This window comes from Natator depressus, chromosome 1 (genome assembly GCF_965152275.1).
Source record: "Natator depressus isolate rNatDep1 chromosome 1, rNatDep2.hap1, whole genome shotgun sequence".
NCBI lineage: Eukaryota > Metazoa > Chordata > Testudines > Cheloniidae > Natator > Natator depressus.
In genome coordinates, this window is record NC_134234.1 from 146,553,490 (window position 1) to 146,574,462 (window position 20,973).

At 38.0% G+C, this 20,973-nt stretch overlaps 1 protein-coding gene and 1 non-coding gene across 7 annotated transcripts in view; one reads left to right on the forward strand and one right to left on the reverse strand.

Annotated features, from left to right (window-relative positions):
- DMD (dystrophin) overlaps positions 1-20,973 on the reverse strand; it is a 1,886,383-nt gene that overhangs the window by 947,869 nt on the left and 917,541 nt on the right. The gene's annotated exons all lie outside the window — the stretch shown is intronic.
- Positions 214-285, forward strand: TRNAW-CCA (transfer RNA tryptophan (anticodon CCA)). Its single transcript has one exon. It is a non-coding gene; the product is annotated as a tRNA-Trp (tRNA).

Below are 20,973 nucleotides of genomic sequence, written 5' to 3' on the forward strand. Positions count from 1 at the left end.
AAAATAATTTTAGGTGATATGAGATCTACCAAACAACGGAGGTTACTGAACCTTTCTGTTAACCTTGGGGAGTTTCAGGTTAGGCCTGAGACCTGATACTAGACGATTTCCACCTGGTATGAAATTTTTGTTGACCCTGAACAACAGGAAGATCTATGAGGCTGCTGCTGGAGGGTCCCCCCACCCTATCTTGGTGGTGCAATGGTTGCAACGGACCTCGTGGCGCAATGGTAGTGCACCTGACTCCAGATCAGAAGGCTGCGTGTTCGAATCACATCGGGGTCAAATGAGTGTTTAGGGGGAGGGATAGCTCAGCGGTTTGAGCATTGGCCTGCTAAACCCAGGGTTGTGAGTTCAATCCTTGAAGGGGCCATTTAGGGATCTGGGGCAAAAACTGGGGGGATTAGTCCTGCTTTGAGCAGGGGGTCGGACTAGATGACCTCCTGAGGTCCTTCCAACCCTGATATTCTATGATCTTGGCTATGATAGACTAAAGTGCCTGTACAAAACCCTTCAATCTTTAATAGGATGCTATGGCAGGTGATGAGTCTGCCCCATGGTGGTTGCTGCTGGGATCCAATGTATTTTGAGTGGCAGCCCTAATGAGCTGCAGAAGGACAGGAAAGGGAAGGCAGATGAGCTGTCTCAACAGGTCTTATATTTCATCTTTCTAAATTACCACAACAGCAACAATGACACAGAAAACAATGGTTAAGGTTTTTTATCATGTTTACACTAACAAATGAAACAGGAATTTGGGTAATCACTCCACTTGAAAAGCTCAGAGTCCATAAGCTGAGTTAAGACTGCATGAATTGAACTGGACTGTGAATGATAGCTCTTGTATGCTACACTCTTGCTCAATATCTTCCCTGAGGGTTCACTGCTCCATAAACTGGTGTGCAATATTTAAGAGCAGGCCAACGTATAGTTCTTCTAGGTACAGGTACAAACCCACATAAGCCGCTTCCCTCTGCAAATAAGACCTCAAGGACATTGACATCACTGCAATTGTGTTGCTGGGGAATTTGAGACTGAAGCAATTGGCTGTGTGCATGCACAGTTTGCCTGTCCTAGTCTTTTTCTGTCTGCTGAAAATCATTGGCAAATGAAGGACTATCTTCTGATTTTTTCCTTTCTCAACTCTTGTCTTCTTTCCCATGTTGTTCCCTACAAATTATCTATGCCTCATCACCTGAAATAGTATCATAGCCCATCTCAAATCAGAGGACATAGGTCTTGTTTCAAGATAACAAGGGGGTTCAGAAAATATAGATCTGGATAATGAAGGGCTACATTCTAGTAGCATAAAATCAAATACGAAACGAAGATTTGTTCCATCTCTGGTGACTATATAGAGAGAGAGACTCAAGAAGGCTCAGGACTCAGCAAGGCTCAGGAGCTTGTAACAAATGGTAACTCCTAACATTAGTTAGAGAGAAACCTGTTCTCTGCAGTCTTCGCAGATGTGAAATGGCTAGTAAAATGTCTAACATATCTCTGTAAGCCACCCTAATGGATTTAAAAGAGTCAGATATATGAAGAAATCTTACACTGTATGTTATTCTGCCATGCTCTTTTTGATTTAGAAATAACAAAATACAAATAAATATGTTGCTGGAGCAGACAACAGGATTTGCAAATATTGTTATCTTACAACTGGTGTTTCGCTTTCTGTATCAGATATTACCGATGCATAGGAGCACTTCAAAATACTATGCTGAATTTAACCAGGTCTAACAAAGTGTGTATTCTGAACTACCCACAAACACATCTCACGTTATGTGCTGCAACATTTGCTGTTGTTTTAAAGAGGGAGATCCATTTCAGAAAAAGAGTATGAGAAATATGATGTAGTCTATTTATTATAAAGAGTTTCATATACGGTATATTGTTTCAAGTATAGGATCCAGTTCAACAATGCACTTGAGCATGTGCTTAATTGATAGAATGTGACTAATCTCACTCCTGTTCAACAAACAGCTTGACTCTAATGGGACCAGCATGTATTTATGCAGTTTGCTGAATAGGATAAGATTAGCCCTGTGCTTACAGTCAAGCACCTGCTTCAATGTTTTTCTGAATCTGGTCCTTCTGAATGACATTTGCATCATCTTCTAGGTGTTTTGGCTTTTTTTAATACGCTCAATCTGTATATAATAGCATCAAGTTTCTCCCCATTAGTTTAATAATGGAAGTTTTATAGTTTAGCCTCAGCACACATTCTGATGGCAACTTCACTAAGCTTCTCTTTTGTTTTTCTCTTGCTGTTATGTGCTCAATAAATCAATCCTAACTGCCAGGAAACAAATGACTTTTTCAAATACAGGTTTCAGAGTAACAGCCGTGTTAGTCTGTATTCGCAAAAAGAAAAGGAGTACTTGTGGCACCTTAGAGACTAACCAATTTATTTGAGCATAAGCTTTCGTGAGCTACAGCTCACTTCATCGGATGTGAGCTTATGCTCAAATAAATTGGTTAGTCTCTAAGGTGCCACAAGTACTCCTTTTCTTTTTTCAAATACAGAGTCCTATATGAAAGTCAAGAAGCCTAGGAAGTGGTTAAAAAAATCAAGTCAAAAACTAATGAAATCATTACATCTAATTAAAACTTCTCTTCTAGGTATTTTTGGTTATTTAAACATCTGGGCTTTTTCCTCCAGCGTAAATCTTTAGCGGTTTGATTGCAAATTGTTAGACAATACAAGCATGACAAAATGTATTGCAAATAGAAACCTATTTTTTTCAGAATGTAAGATTTTGTTTTGTAACCAGTGGAAGGGTATGCTTTAACCACAATTTTTTCCCCAAAGTTGTAAATGATTCAGCTGATACTTACATTTATTTCCTTCCTCTTGGTCACTCTGTAGTTAACACCCTTGATATTTTTAGTTAAGTCAATAGTTCCATCTCTAACTGCTCTTATGTACATTCTCTGCAATTGCACAGTAGCAGTCTAAGAGCTCAATTATGGTTGCTAAAAACTGGAAATGCATAGAGAATGAGGGAATGAGGCACACAGCCCCAACAGTGCTGCTTGAAGGCACAATGCCTTTAAAATGCATACAGCTTCTGTAGAGCAGAGGAAAACAAATGGATAGCAACAAATCTGGGAAAACTTCAGTGCTGTGTCCAGCTCAGCTCTTCTGCATCGCGCGACAGATAAGACCATGGTCCATGGCTCCTGTCAAAGAGGACTCATTTAGATCTGACTAGCGCTCTTGTCAGTGGTAGCTAAATCCCCTCCCTTGTGCTCCCAGACATACATAATGGAATTATAGCTACCCTGAACAGGCACATTTGTGGGGAGGGGAGAGAGTAAGGTGGGTTCCCTCCATTCTCATCCCACCATAGCATAACTGAACTGTGCAGCTATTATTTCACTTTAAATTTCTTTTCACTTTTAATATCCATTTTTCCTCTGCACAGTAAAGGAAAATATGGTTTCCTAAATTAGAATCTTCATGGGCTCTAGGCTCTTTGTTACTTGTTTGATTTGGGCTTAATCTGTTATTTTGTTCATGCGTCTTGCCCTTCATTCATCTACAAACTCAAGCTCGCATTTATCCAACGTCCTTTTCTCCGATTTTTTCTTTGCAATGCTTATCTTGACTGCCTAGGAACATCGCTGCTGATTTTCTCCCTTTCGTCCGCTGAGTTGTCTTCCTTGCTCACTCTCAATAAATTAAATGATGGCTTCCATTGGGAAAAGGCAACTGATATCTCAAATTTTCATTGGTAAAATCAGGTTCTTTCATCTCTAAGTTTTTCATGAGGTCTGACATCCTATAATTAGATAGTTTAGGAAAGTCAACAGTTTAAAATGTAACCCTCTATCATTTGATATTGTGTGCTCTGTACCAGTATGCCTATATATTTAACTGCATATATGTTGCACTGTATTTATAGTGGCCTGTGTATTCATATGTCACGGACTTCTAGCTCCCTCTGTTCCACATCAGCCCCATCATCTAAGGTGGCACCAGGTCCACGGGCCTCACCCTTCTACATAGGGGATAAGAGAAGCAGTACAGAGGATTTTATATGGGACAGAATTGGGAAAGCTTTAGACCCTTGAAGATCTTTCCTCAACACAGCAAGTGCTAGCTACAGCCAAGGCTACATGGGGGTAAAAGTCAGAATCTGTTTATTCCCTGTGCCCATCAAGAGTAGTTGGATGGGAATGGCAGGGAGGGGTGGAGAAGGGACAAAGTCTTAGCTCCGCTTCACTCCACCCACTAAAAGAGACCAGCCATCATAGCTGGCATGGCTCAAATTGGCCAGCATCAAACAACTAGCAAAAGAAAAAAAGAGGGAAGGAATTATGCCTCATTGGGTTGTCTCTGAGGCACAATGTCCCCTGGAGTGGCTTCTAGGGCAATGAAATTTATGCAACACTCCTTGCTCAAGTCTATGCCTAGAGCCACATTGTAGACTTTGTGTTCAAAGTATCTGCCATGTTTAATATTCTAATTGCAATTAGAAAGACCAGTTATACTGTGAAAATGTATTACTCCACAGTGTGCCTGAACACCATGATGGAATTACATTGCTGCACGTTTATTTTAACAACATTATGAAATTTTCCATTCTTAATGCTTTCAGTTTACTTGCTATATTCCCCAAAAGTCATAGTGATAAGGAAAAACCACAGACTATATAAGATCATAACTACAGTACAAATTACATTTATGTTGGCTGATGGTTAATGGACTTCAGTAATTCCCATAGAGCTGAGGGGAACACTGATATCTTCAGGGCATTTATGAACTGCTTGGAAACAGCCTGCTAGCGATTTTGTTTGTTATACTTTTTACACTGAAAAACAAACAAGGGCAAATCATCCCTCGAGGATACTATAATGGAGAATGGATGGAGAGATCTAGCATATTACCATTTGTTTTTTTTTCTACAAGCAAAGAAAGTCAAATCTTAAAATGTAGATTAATCCACTATCTGCTTTTGTGCACTCTGCCAGACTGAGTCAGTTTCCCAAAAAGTAGCTCCTGATATTTGCCATCACATAGATGAGTAGATCTACATGGAGACAGCAATATATTACGGACATGTTGGTAGTTAAGACTGTGTTCAGAATTGAATTTAAAGCAAGAAGAAACCCCTCAGTTCGATATTTCAATCAGGGCTCTGTGTGCTCCATGATTCTGTGCCTGCAGAATCTGCTGTGGAATGCAGTGCAAATTTCTGTGCTCTAGAACTTCAGTTTTTTGTGGACTTTTGTTTGTTTTAAATTATATGTCTAACCCATAGAGTTACAAAGATAGCCTTGAAAACATGAACTAAAAATAACCAATGATGTGATATCTTCCTATGTTTGCATAGAGCCTGAAACAATAATTCTAAAAAGATGTGACCAGCCCCATTCTTCACATAGACTTCAAGATTCCACAGCCAGGAAACCTAGTATTTTTCCAAGATGCTATGGAATTTAGCATTTCTGCCATAGAACTTTCTATTTTACTGCAGACAGATGCCTGACATTTAATTTTCCTTCTCCCTGCCCACCGGGACCTGGCTGCAGCTATCTCTTACTCTCCAGTTTCTTCCCAACGGGAAGTTAATTGGATTACTGTGCACATGCTCTACATTGAGTCAGACTGCAGGCAACTGCGGAGCCCAGCTTGGAGCCAGGGAGTGGAGGGAATAAGAGTAGATAGACTGACTGGGAGCTAGGGTGACCAGATGTCCCAATTTTATAGGGACAGTCCAGATTTGCGGGGGGGGTTTCTTATATAGGCACCTATTTCCCCCACCCCCGTCCTGATTTTTTACACTTGCTATCTGGTCACCCTACTTGGAGCCAGGGCTCCATTCTCTTTCTCTCCAAATTTTGAATTTTTTGGTTATGTTCCAAATCAGAATAAAACCAAATTTAGAAATATCAAAATCCTCAGAGAAATGGAATCATCTTTCTCGATCCAGCTATTATTCACAGCCATCAAAGCACTCCCTTGTTTTTCACGGTTGTGCATATTAACAAATAATCCATACTCACCAGAGAAATTCTAATCTGCTTTTATTACAAAAATTTAAATCCCTATATTTTGTCCACAGAACTCAATAATTTTATTCAAACTAACATGGGGGTTGGGAAAATCAACATTATGAAAGTTACAGAATCAAACTGCCATACATTAAATGGATTAAAATGGCTGACTGGTCTCATGATAAAATGTAATCATGAGTGCATTTCTATGGGGTTCCTGTAGGGATCAATTCTTGGTCCTATGTTATTTACCACTTTTACCAATGACAAGGAAGAAAGCATATAATCTGTACTGACAAAGTTTGCAGATGACAAAATGATTGTAGGTGTGGTAAATAATGAAGGAGAGAGGTCACTGGTCTGATTGATCTCGAACACTTAGTAAGCTGGGCACAAGCAAATAATATATATTTCAACACTATATTTACAGGATGGGTACCTCTATCCTGGGAAGCAGTGAGTTGAAAAAGACTTGAGGGTCCTGGCGGACAATTACCAATGCAATTCTTGAATGTATAAATAGGGGAATATCAAATTGGAGTATCTGGCACTGGTGTGACTGTTACTAGAATACCATGTCCAGTTATGGTGTCCACAATTGAAGAAGGATGTTTAAAACTGGGAAAGGATTCAGAGAAGAGCCAGGAAGATAATTAAAGTTTGGAAAACATGCCTTATATAGTGAAAGGAGATCAAACAATTTAGCTTATAAATGAGAAGGTTAAATGCTGATTTGACCACAGTCTGTAAGTAGCCACCTGGCACAGATAATTGTGATAAAAGAGGGCTCTTCAGTCTAATAGACAAATGCATAACAATATCTAATGGCTGGAAGTGGAACCTATACAAATTCAGACTCAATATAAGGTGCACATTTTTACATGTTCAAGTGAATAAATGGAAAGAGACAGATACATCAAAAAGGGCAATAGAGACCAATAGGTAGAAAAAGAGAGATCACACAAGTCCATTCTAATACACCTCAGTCATTGTAGGCATTCAGTGTTCATTCCCTAGTGCAAAACACATTTGCTTATTAAGCTGTCACTATTAGCTTTCCTGAGAAAAGAGAATTATCATCTTCATTTCTTTCACAATTTTGAAAAAAGTATGATAGTTCACAAATTTCAAGCACTATTCCAGAAGTTTATGGTAAGTATGTAGAATTTGTGTACAGAAATTATACATGTCAATCTAAAAAGTATTCAAGAAAAACAATTAAGTACCCATCTATGGTTTTCAGTGTATGGATAACAGAATGACAGAAGCCCTTGTCTAATCCAAACATATGCATCCAGAGATGGTAGGTAATCCTCTAGTACAGTAATTATGAATGGATAGTATTCCCTCATCACAAGAAATATCTTTAGGTTTAATATATGCGGACACATATAACCTTTACTATTACCTTATGTTTGTCTTCTTTGTGTCATCTGTGGGGACTGAGCTCAGAACCTCTGGATGTAAAAACATAAGTCTCTACTCCAGGAGCTAAAAATTAACCAGCTATCTTAGCATGAAAGAAGTAGGAAAGTCATAAACCTCTCTCTGTGGTCTAGCTGCTAAAAAGGCAAGGGCAAGTCTACACTTAAAAAGCTACAGTGGCACTGACGCAGCTCTCCTGTCGGCTTAGCTAACCCACCTCCCCAAGAGGCTCTCCCGCCGACATAGCTCTGTCTACACGTCGTTAGGTTGATATAACTGTTTCAACCCAGGGGTTGGATTTTTTCACACCCCGAGTGACACAGTTATACTAACAAAGGTCTGTAGTGCAGACCAGACCTAAACCACACTATGTTATTGTGGAATATAGAAGACTGTAGTAAATGGAAGTGGTGTGTTAGATTAGGGTTCTATCCCCTAATGGTGTGTTAGATTAGGGTGTTAGATTGGGTTCTATCCCCAACTCTATCTGAAGTGACCCTCTGCAAATTAATTTATGTGAAGTGAATGAAGGATAGTTTTCTCCTCTCCCTAGGAAAGATTGCCGTTGGGGTTAGGCTGCTATTTCTTTTCTTGGATATTTTAAAAGGAATCCATTGACTAATAACCAGGTTCTCTTAGCTTCCCAGGTAGTCGAACCTCAATATCAGGAACTTGCCCAATCCCAAGATATCTTCCCAGTTTGTATCTCTCACTCTACATTTTTTTTCCCTGAGTGGCAGACTCCCCGACATGTTAACATCTTACTTGTATTCTTGAGCTTCATCTGGTTTGAACATTCCTAATTCTGTCATTTTAAAGTGATCAGACTTGGAGTACAGCAGTCTGTCTTTCCTATGTTGTTCCATTTGCTGTATAAACTGGAACTTCTCTCACTCTATGAGAATTTATACTTTGGTAGACTGCTCAATAACAAAGCTGCTAAACAGTCACAAACACAAGAAGCAAACAATCAATAATGTATTTATGTTTACCTTTTCAAACGGAAGCAAAGGAGAATTAAGTTTGGAGATAGGATAGAAGAATAGTTCTTGGGAAAGTTAAAATACTTAGACCTATTAAAATCACATAACTCTTTCTATATCAGGTTTCATTGTTAATGTGATGAGTCAAAAAGGATAATATGACAAGTTGCATAATTATTACATATCTGTCTATTCTTGTCAACGTGAGCTCATCAGAAGCTGTCTGAGTAGAAAAAGTGTACTCTAGTGCATTCACTTTTCACAAGATGAACTAGTTGCCACAGAGAGATAAGGTGGGTAAAATAATAGCTTTTTCATCAATAGAAGTTGGTCCAATAAGAGATCCACAGAGCTCTTCTTCTGTTCTGGGCCTGACCTGACCGAGAGCTCTGTGGAACTTAAAAGCTTGTCTCTTTCATCGATAGAAGTTGGCCCAATATAAGATATCACCTCACCTACCTTGCTTCTCTCAGATCCTGGGGCCAACACAGCTACACCACCACTACTTAACATAGAATGCTGGTTGCATTAGAAATGAAGTGGAGTGTAACATGGAAAAAAAGACTTAGCATAGCTACATATTAAGATCAAATACAATCTGACTGTAAATATATAATGTTTGCTTTAAAATGTTACCAAAAGATTTATTAAAATAATATGTCATTTTAGTTTGGAAAGATAATTAAAAATTACTGTATGCCTCCAATTGCATGCCATTACAAAGTCAATATGCTTTATTTTCTGAAAAAGAAAATTACTCAGGGAAGCTCAAAAAAAGGACATAGAAGGAAGTAGAGTCTCCTTGAAAGTCTCAGAGGGAACTATTGGAAATAAATTTTATGAATCTTATTACAGATAGTTTATCTCAAAAATAGGTCTGTAATAATTACTTTTAAAAAAGGCCTATAACATGCTCTTGTTCTACATAAAAGCCAAATTTTATTTCTAAAGATACCAACAACTAGCAAAGTTATGAAACAAACAATTTTTTTCTATCAATCAGAAGTACTGTAAGCTTTGAAAAATATAATCAAGGCCTCACTCCTTTAAACATGCATATGCTTAACCTGAGGTATTCAAATGTATTCAGTAATTGAATTTTTGCATTTATCTTAGCGAGGTTTTGTTGCTTTTGTAAACTTTTTGGATTGATTATGAATAGCTCTCTGTGTTTATTAAATATTCGAGTTATGTTGATTATGTTGTCAACTGCCACTGTAACTAAAATAATAGAGGAGGGCATTAATAAGTTACTGGGGCTTTCAGTCTTTCAGAGCGAGGGAATGTTTTATGGAAAGCTAACTAATGCATTTAAGAAAATGTTGAATCTTCTCCTTTCTGGACACATGAGCTTTACACAAGGTCCTCCTAGGGGGAAAAAAAAAGGTGAACAGATTTGTTGGCTGGCTGCACAGTTTAGCTTTAGTTGGGTATTGTCATATTCCCACAAAGTAACTGTGCATGCATATACAGCCCTGATTGCAAAGAGTGCAGTCATATCTTTGGCTTGTTCGTTTACGGAACTCTGTGCCATGTCTCTATCAAGCTGTTTGGACAACCTTGTCCTCATGTTGTGTCAAGAAATGTCCCATCCCATATGAAAATATACCACCTTCCATTGTGAATACATCAGCTTGGAATGTACTTTAGACAAACACTTATGTGAGCAAACCTGAGCACTGACCTGTCTATGGAAAATGAACATAAGTGAGGATGAACACAGCTGCAGTAAATTCATTCACAAATTTCTGCGAATGTTCTCTGGTTTTAATTTTGCAGTATTTACCTATCTCTTCTAAAAAAAAAAACATTTAAAAAACTTGGGATTTCACTTTTGCTAGAAGAGTTACATTAAATTTGCAATGCACCACAAGTCTTTACAAAATTCACAGGTTGAATCGGAGTGATATGTGATGGAGGTTTATTTGAAGGGGGAAAGTACACATTTTACTTGTTTTTGCAGCTCAGGTATGTACCACAGTATTTATTTTAAGAAATAATTACAAAGAGGGGAAAACAGATTTTCACCAGTCACATCCTCACCCATATTCCTTCACCATACATAGTACTGTACCTCAAGTAAATGAAATTATCTAAATAAATCAGTCTGTCGTGACTGAGATGTAGACATGATATGACTACTAAAATAGCTCAACCAGAAGATAACTTTCACCCACTGGTTTCCAAACTCTCATACCAGCTAAATATTAATAAAAAACTTAAAATCTTAATATGACTTACAGATACTTCTATCATGCATTTTCAATGAAAACCTAATTCAGTAGTCTGTATAACTGTGGTAGATAAAAATCATCTATTGCATGAGCTAGAACATTAAACTTATAGTAGCCTGATAGAAATGGAGACTAGCAAGAGAGGGCAACTAGAGTTTTCAAATAAACTGAGTTTGCTGTGGATAGGTCTTTTGGATGAATCTTTAAAATGAACAAAATCTGGATATACTCTGCTTGGACAATATAGATCCTATAACACTCTTCTTAAAGTATAGTTCTATCCTGCTGCCCTTAGCCAAATGCACCTTCCTTTCTCTGGTTTCAGAGTAACAGCCGTGTTAGTCTGTATTCGCAAAAAGAAAAGGAGTACTTGTGGCACAGTCTCTAAGGTGCCACAAGTACTCCTTTTCTTCTTCCTTTCTCTGTTATACTACACACTTTACACTGCACGTATGCACGGCTGCTGGCCAAGAGGTGACAGTACTTCAGAAATATTATATGTACTGGATGTAGATGTGAAATGTCTTAGGATCCTCTGGGAAAGGCTCTCTCTCGCTCTCTCTCTCTCTCTCTCTCTCTCTCCAAATAAAGATATTATTAAATGAAAAATATAATGACCAGTGAAATGGAGCATAAAAAAGCCCATTTATGTGAACCTTGGTTATCAGAAACTTTGTTTTCCAAGGAAATAATATTTTTCTGGTGGTTTCCAATAATTGAGTTATTAATGGATGCCTGACCATCCACTTCAGAGGATTCAGCAGGATTTCAGTGCTGAGCCTACACGAAGGTGCTTTAATTAAGGTCTCAAAACTTTGCAGGACAGGTGCCGCCTTTAGACCCAACACGTATGCCTATGGACGATATGAACAGTAATCAACCCCATGAGACTTTCATGACAAATTAAAAGAAATAGATGTAGCTAGAAGCAAATCAGATGAATGTTTTCTTTATCAGAGGAACCAACCGTCCAACTCTCAAGTAGTCACTCAAGGATCTCAATTTTATCCATATTGACAATAGTCAATATGTAAATCAATTTGCCCAGGCTGAAGACAATTATGTACATCCAGAAGTGCATTGCCCACATACGTTACAGGCTGTGACCATTTAAGACCAAGCCTAAAACAGGGCTAAATTCAGTGCTAAGGGGTCAGATTCTCCAGTCCGTTGCATCTTGTGCCTGTATGCAGAATGGGTGTAAAGTGGATGTAAAGAACACTACCATTCCGATCTGGTAGCAATAGGTAAGGACTCTGCACAGGTAGGAATTGGAACACTTTTCACAGTGTGTAATTTGTACTAGGGTGTGCCAGGGCTAAGCCCTGGCACCTCTAGGCTTCACTGTTCATAGCCCTGGCACCTCTGGGCTTGCCGACACCTCTTTCATTACGATGTAAGCAATGACTTCTCTGCTTTGAGAAAAGGTGTAAGGCTGTGGAGAATCAAGTCCCTGGTGTTCAGACTGCTCGGTTTCAAGGCTTTTCTTTTCTCAAAGGAGAGAACTACAGGGAAATATGTTTATTCATTCACATCCTGTATAATGTTCTTACAAAAATTATAACAATTTGGAGAGTTCAAACTGCACATCTACGCCTGCAAATAGTCATTTGAAAAAAGTTTAATAATGAAATGTTTGAAAAATGCATCATTTTAAATTACTGTGAAGATAGAAATTGTTTCTCAGAATAAACAATGCCAAAATTTACAGTACAATCTAAGTACAAGCTATCAATTGTGATCTACTGGTGGCAAGGCTTGGCAGAACTATACTAGCAACATTAAATTTATTATTTTTCATAGCCTCAAGGCATTTTAATGTCTTACTAGCAGTAACAACAAATGACCTAAAAAAACTTTTAATAGGATACAGTAAATTAGGAATGAAGAGTAATGCAGAACTGGGTGTAATGGAGCAGAATTAAACAACTCATATAATAATGAAATAACACTTTTGGCCTGACGTGTCATGAAAATGGCTTTTTACGATAAATTCAGGTTAAGAACTATTTTGATATTTCACCACTGCCATTAGCGGCAGCCCTATATCTCTACCGCTATTCAAGAATATTTTGCTATTCTATAGTAAAAGATAGACATTCGTAATTTTTTACTCCAAATTATATTACTCTTATAAATTTATAAATTATAACATAAAATATGATTCTAGGAATCTAACTATTGCTTCTTATCATAAAAATAAATCAATAACTATTTTAGTGTGAATCGTGACTACCTTTCCTTATCAGTCAAGGGAAAGTTCCTGCCTTTACTAATATTGAGCCAAGTTCAAGGCATTGGTCCTTATCTTCAGGGTGCTCAACAGCCCAGACCTAGCATAAGTACAAGATCACCTAAAGGTCCGAGATTAAGACCTCACTTAACAACTTTGCTCCTAAAGCAAAATAAAACTCTCTATCCACAAAGGTAAAGTTCATCCGTGCAGGTGACTGAGCTTTCCTGGGGGCTGGTCAGAAACTGTGGAATGAACTCCCATAGGGACTACGGTATATCACAAACCTTAACACCTTCCATTCCGGGTTCAAGGCACATTCTTCCACCTTTTTTCCTCAGAAACACACAGTAGCATGTACATTTAAGAAAGAAACCCACAACCCTATCAAAACAGAAGGTTACACTGAACACCATTCTCGCTGTGTGCCTGCACGTGTACACATACACAGAGCTGTTCCCAGGTATCCAACATAAAATATGTACTCAGTCTTTGACCACTTCTTCCCATAACTTACATCATAGTAAAGTATTACACAGATATACAATACTTCATGTTTATGGTATATATAGCACCTAGTAGAGCATTCATTTTCAACTCTGCCGTTTGGTAATGGATAATAAAATTCTTTCCTGCCTAGTCTATTAACATATTCTTAAGTAACACCACTTTTCCCTCTGACATTTTAAGAACTGTTTTGTTGTATATTATAGTAGGGAAGGATGTTTATACTTCCCTTTCCTTTCAGGAGAGAGCACAATCCTTATTTTTTGTACTGAAAATATTGCCTAATGCACAGCTAAACTTCAGGGACCCCTTCACTGTCTATCAATATTACAAATTTCATTGCTAGCAACTCTAGAATTTCAAATGTTGCAAGTAAAAAGTCATTTATTTAACAAAAATATTGAGGAACGAAGCAGTCAATTTTCAGTATGGAGCCTGTGGAGTTTAGTGGTGAACTCCCATTATTAATAACATAAGCCATGTACTTAAGTTCTTTTATAAAACACTAGATATTTAGCAATTATTATAGTAAGCCCTAGGATCATTCTAAGTATGCATCTCCGGATAAATGTGCTAAACTGGGTTTTCACTGGAGTCTGTTCTACATCTTTTCATTTCAGTTACAGCATTATATTGCTTCTTTGTTTCTTCAAGTTTCCAGTGACCCTTCTCCTCCCCTTCTACCTGGTCGAAATGAGAGTCCATCAAATTTATGCTGTGTCAGTATAAACTTCTTAAAATATTATCCATCAGCCACAATTAACCAACATGACACTGTAGACGAGAGAAGTGGAGATTATTGGCATATCCTCTATTATGGGTTGAAGCAGGAGATAAATCTAAACATGTGAACTCCACTTTAACTGTAGGATCTAAACCATTTTTTTTTTACTAACATTAGAAACTGGATTTTTTATTTTATTTTTTTTTAAAGTGGGATGAAACACATCCTTTTTTCTGTGGTGGTGGCATCTGCAATAAGAGCCTCAATCATCTGAACTTGAGTTTTCCTCTTGATTCTTGGATTCCAGTTATGGTGTGGGCCAAAAATAACTGTTTTAAATTAATGCTTATTAAAACATCAATATGTTCCAACTTAGACTTTAGTAAGCGTGACCATACCTTTTAGTACTGCAGCTCCAGGTTCTCTACTGTCATTTCTTGCTTGCTTCAGCTTCTCCAAAGCAAAATTTAAAGTTCAAATTTATGTGATTACAGTGAAGCAGAGAAGTGGTCTAGAGAAGTCAACCTCAAACACTTTGTAGGGAGCCCATCCAAACAACAAGTTTGGATGGGCTCCCTACAATCTTGATGATAATAATTCCACAGTGCCCATGCAAGAGAAACATTCTATGGCTTAGAGGCAAATTCTGTGCCCATAGCATGTTCAGAAGGCTAGCTATAATAAATAGGCGTACTTATTGACTTAACATTTTTCAGTGACTTAAAAAAATAGAACATCTATGGATATATCATCTGCTGCACACCCTGATGATCTACTGCCAGAGACTAACAGCTCAACAATATTTAATTATGCACATTGCATCTGGTGTGGCCTCAGAAGAGTTTGCTGCATTAAAATTAGATTTGTCAAATTAAAATTAGACTTAAAGACAGAACTTTGGATGACTTGTGGGCAGCCAGCACAAATTTGCTCGCTGACTTATTTTTCTCCTGCTTAATGCACCAGAATGGTTGTGGGGGAGGTGGTGCAAGAGCCTGTCTCATAAAATGTTATTTATCAAATGGGTAAACAAGGGCGTAGCTATGTTTGTATGTACAGAGATAATAAACACTAAGGGCATGTCTACACTGCAATAGCATGCTGCTGTTGGCCTGTGTCACCTGGCTCAATCTCATGTGGCTCAGGCTGTGGGGCTATAAAATTTCTGTGTAGACATTCAGGCTCGGGTTGGAGCCCAAGCCCTAAAATCCCACAAGGAGGAGGGTCCCAGAGGTTGAGCTCCAGCCTGAGCATCTGCACTGCAAATGTATAGCCTCACAGTCCAAGCCCTGCGAGATCGAGCCAGCTGACACAGCTATGGATGTTTTGTAGACATACCCTTAGAATTAAGTTTGAAAGTATTAAAAGGGTATTTTTTTGTTCCATAAATAGATTTCTTCTGAAGGGCGAGGTTATTCTTGTGCAGGTACAATGAGGGGCAGTAAGAATGGGAGGCAGAATGCAAAGAGCCTCCCAGTCACCCACACACAGATACACAGACTTTCCTTTCTCACAGCCTATGCAAGGGCTGGGGCAACAACAATCCCCATGCTCAAGAAAGCTCAGAAACTGCTGCCCCCAAGCCCAAGTGAGAGAGCTAACTGCCCCCCAGGGGACAGGGACACAGAGTGACCGAGAGAGCTGATCTGGTACACTGTGTCAGTAGTCAGCACCATTCTAATGTATGACCCAATTTAATCCCCTTACCCACTCCGAAAAATGGGCTCACTCCCTGAATTCCCCCTAGGGTCAAAACAGCTCCATAGCACCCCCTATTCAGAGCTGCACCTATTAAGTATAATCTAGACCAGAGATGGGTAAACTACGGCCTGCGGGCCACATCCAGCCTGCCAGACCATCCTGCCCAGCCCCTGAGCTCCCAGCCGGGGAGGCTAGCCCCCGGCCTCTCCCCTGCTGTCCCTCCTCCCCTGCAGCTGCGCAGGCAGCGCGGCTTGCACCCGCCCACCTCCCAGGCTTTCCAAAAAGCCTATCCTGCCGCTCTGAGCGGCATGGTAAGGGGGTGGGGGTTGGATAAGGGGCAGGAGGTCCCCGAGGGTAGTCAGGAGACAATTGGATGGGTCAAAGGTTTGGGCAGGGGGAGGCGGTCAGGAGACAGGGAGCAGGGGGGGTTAGATAGTGAGTGGGGTCCCAGGGGGGTGGTTAGGAGTGGGGTGGTACCGGGGGGGGTCAGGGGACAAGGAGAAGGGGAGGGTTGGATGGGTCGGGGGTTCTGAGGGGGGCAGTCAGCGGGCGGGGGCCAGTCTGTTTGCGGAGGCACAGCCTTCCCTACCTGGCCCTCCATACCATTTTGCAACCCCGATGTGGCCCTCGGGCCAAAAAGTTTGCCCACCCCGATCTAGACCATACTATGGCAACAATATAATTGATCTAAAGTTATAGCAGACAATATAATCACATTTTCCTTTGACTAACAGCTTTGCATAAGGCACTCTTCCGAGGTCAGTAGCTGCTGATTTGTATGTTTCACTGTTTCCACTGTGGGTATTGTTTTTACATTGTGGTCTAAATAAATGGTTCAGCTGTTTTTCGCATGGGCCACATGGCTGTCCAGGAGGAAGAATTAGTCACATCCAGATTTCTCTCGCACTATGAGAGATGCATGTTATTAATAGCAATGACCATATGTAAGTCTTCCACATGCAGACTCTGGCACAAGTCAGACATGGCTAGGAATTAGGATATTGCTACTATTATTAATATTATTGCTGTTAATGATTATAGTGCTTGTGCATATAACTTTAATCAGGCAGCAGCCTTTGGAAATAGATATGAATATGTATTAATTTAAGAGAGTTAAAGGTTGGGGGGATAGCCTTGGAGCATAATAGACGGACAGATACTTAAAGCATGAACCAAGGATCTAGCCAGAGGCAAAGTACATGGTCATAACGGGTAGTCAAGTTTTACAAACAAAGGCTAGCAATAGGAGCAAACTCATCAACATCGAGTAAATTTTATATCTCAACTGCAAACCAAAACACATATTTTACCAATATCATTTTATGTAATGTCTTACATTTATTAAACTATTTAAAGTCAAGGGTAAAAATAGGTAACAGATCAAAGCACACATATTAAACAACGGCGCACTTTTGTGAGAAAAAAAATGCAGCAATTATTAAGAACCCAGAAAGTCTATATTTAGAGGTTACAGTTCTCTTGCATTTATGTATTATTTGAGTTGTAAAAAATAAAATAAAAATAAAAATGTATTTTCAGTGGAACATAAAACTGACTACACCACCATCCTAGGATAATTCTGTGTTGCTCCTGGATTATTCCCCCTTTCCTACTTTTTCCGATAAAACTAACATTGAGAATACAGATATGCCAAGTAACAAATTAATAATTATGCCCATGCTCAATAACTTCATAAAAACTCAGAGCATTTCTTGAAATGAAGCAAATGTTAGGAACTTAGTGAAGGATATTGTTTAGTGGAATGATTTCTGTAATCAGCTCTGTGATCCTTGGGTGCCTTTTCCTTTAGGTGCAACTTTATCAAGTACAGTTATTATGGCATTATGTTCCACTACTGTGATGTAGCATTAGATTTTTTTCCCCTCCTGCTAGACACTGAAAAGTTGACAAAAAACAGTTCTGTGAGGATTTCATGATCTGAATGAAGTTTCCCAGTTAACGTAATATGTGAAGTTACATATATGTAAATTGTAATAATGTGCCTTATTTACTTTTAGGGTTTTTCTTCTCCTCCCCCCCCTTTATTTCTGGATGTATAACTAAAACACATATAATGCAAACATTTACCACAAACATAAACTATAGAGAAGAAAAAATGTAACTAAAATTAACTAATGTCACCTCTCTATTCAGTTGGAGGTTTGGGGGGCAGACCTCAACACTGATATAAAAATGACATTAATACAATTATTATAACTTAGAAGATAATTTGTTACAAACATGTTTGTACTTCTAATGAATATTAAGATATAGCTACAAGAGTGTGATAGCCAGGATATTTGGAAATATAACAATGCATATATTTAGCTATTTATGTTACAAAACATTAAAGTTAAAGAAATTCCAGAAGGTTTCTGCTTCTATCTCCCAAGGAGAAGGAAACATCAAGCAGACAAACTATGTAAGCATTTTTTTTTTTTAAGAAGAAACCTGATTGTGAACAGAATATAGGGTGAGTTATCAGGGCAACAAATCTGGTTAAAGTGGGTTCTACCAACCCCACCCTCTGGCAAGAAAACCTGCTTGTGCTCTTAAAACCTCTAGAGAAAAATATTCATAATTGGAGACATTTAAACTTTTGTTTATTTCTTAAATGTTGTAATGGCAAACACTTTTGTGAAATGCATGTTTGCAAATATGTTAGCTAAATGCAAAGCTCCTGATATAACTCCTAAGGAAATTGCTATGACAGTGGTAAAATACTTTATGTACCATTATGGACTCTAATGACCTTGTTAAAATAGGGTAAGAAGCCATTTAAATATAGACTATTTATATTAGTGGAGAATTTAGTACTGGCAATGTACAAGCAAATCCTTACTCATCTCAGGAAGATAAGAGAGTCATTGTTCTAAAAATTGTCACGTAGAATTGATTTAAGATGAAGACTTTCTAAAAGTTATTTAATTTTAAAAGACTACTTTGAGAACTAGAAATTCATGTTTGGATTTTTTTGAAAACAGAATTTCATTTCCTGTCAAAATAAATTGAAAGACTATCTCAAAGAATGGACTGAATAAAAAGAAGTAAAACTAGCTTTGAAAGTTATCTGATGCTTTCCTCCCACAAGAAGAACAAAGGCAATTAAAGAAATTTGCATTTTCTTTAAACAGACGGCATATTCAGGAGTGGAAAGTGTCAACTTTGCCAAGGCATTAAGCCAATGAAAGGGTCATAGTAAGTAACTTGAAGCTAAACAAGCACTAAGAGCAATGTTTTCTTATAATTTCATGAAAATAGGATGGAGAAGCGTATAAAACTCTGAATTCAGAACCCTCACATGCACCTTCTGCTATCCTATTCAAATACAGCACTCCAGAAACAAGCTGCTACAGACTGATAAGAAAGAACAAAAAAAAAACCAAGAAGAAACCAACCCAAGGAAAACTTCCCCAATACTTCAACATGAATTGGTGTGAGGAAGTTAACTAAGACACTGCCAAGTGATTGGGTTTAAAACTCTTGTAATGATTTTATTGGACTATTGAAATGCTGTTGTAACTTAAATTACATTATATATTCCTGGAGAAGAAACAGGGGCTAAACATTGGTAAACAGAGAAATAGTGTGATTCAACTGGATTTAGAATTCTTAATATTTGTAATTGGCCTGTCTTAAGACAGCTCCTTAAATGGTTTTTTCTAAGTAATTTAACTAACTTCTTTGATTTCATAGGAGTTAGTTAAGATGGTTTACTTTGCCCAACTATAAACCATTTAGCTCTTTATGAATAATTAGACAGGCTTCACTTGTCCTTAAACCAAATATTTTGCTATATATAAACAATTTTAAGTAACTAATGAGACACTAACAATGAAAAAAAATAGGTTAGTCTTAACTTACCAAGAGAAAATTAGCACATCAAAGTCTGGTGTACTTTGATGTGCTAATATCTGTGTACAATATCTGTTAAAAGTGCTCCATAAAAAGGCACATAAAGGAGATTGTAATAGAAGTAATCAGTTTATAACTGTACTCTATCATATGCATTTTTTGTTTATTTTTTCTTTTTTTCCCTTTCTTTAATAAGAAGATAGCCATAGTTAATAATTATGATTATTTTGCTTGGTCTTGATCATGGTGTCCCTTAAGATATGTTGAAGAACCCTCCTCATTAAATAGTGGGAGACACACCACTGAGTTGGCAGTAAGAGAAACAACTAGTAAGAGCTGGCCTACCATTTCTTGTTTCTCTAAACTAAATGTTGTTAGTAAATTTTAAAATAAAATTATCTGGCTTCCAACGATTTAAAACTATCCTCCATTTCAATCCGACAGAGGTATCCATTATTAACCAATCAGAACTAATGCACATCAAGTACACAAAAAGTTTGGTTTCAAACTTCAGTCTCAAAATAAAAAAATAAAACATTGTAACAACTAAATCCAGAAAAGTATGAACACAAAAATGAAAGCCTAAATTTTCAAAACTAGGAGTTTAAAGTTAGGCTCTTAAATCTACATTTGGGCACCTTGATAAGTGGCCAGATTTTCAGAAGTGCGGAATGCTCCATAGCTCCAATCTGAAGTCAGTAGCAGCTTTTGGATGCTCAACACTTACGAAAAAGGAATAATCACTTATTTAGCCGCCCAAACATGGATTTAAGAACCTAATTTTAGACTCTAGTTTTGGAAATCTTGGCACTTTTTTCCCCTGTAAATGTCAGCTAAGCCTTTTTCTATGACTGTATACATACATGATTTAAACACACAAAAATTGATGCATTATGACTTCAAATTCTTTCCCTCACCATATATTCATATGCTGTCTGATTTTCCCTCTCTTCAAATGTAATTTGTAGATTTATTCTCCTCTATATGACTAGCACATAGCTTTTGTTCCTCAGCCTGCCTCAAAGTCCTTGTCAAATTTTAGACAGAGTGTACAAATGATCTTTCAGAACTCCTAGTTCTGTAATTAACTGAAAAGATAAAATCATGCTCAGATTTAGAAGTCACACAACAGAAGTTAAATTTGACATCCGAGTTCTCAAGCAGTCCTTTAACATTGGATAGACTAAGACTATTTCATGACATAAAATAATCATATTAATAGGTTTTACATAACTAGTGTCATATCTTCTGCGCATAATTGCTGTATAACAACACTACACTACATTATGTAGCAAAATCAACACAGAC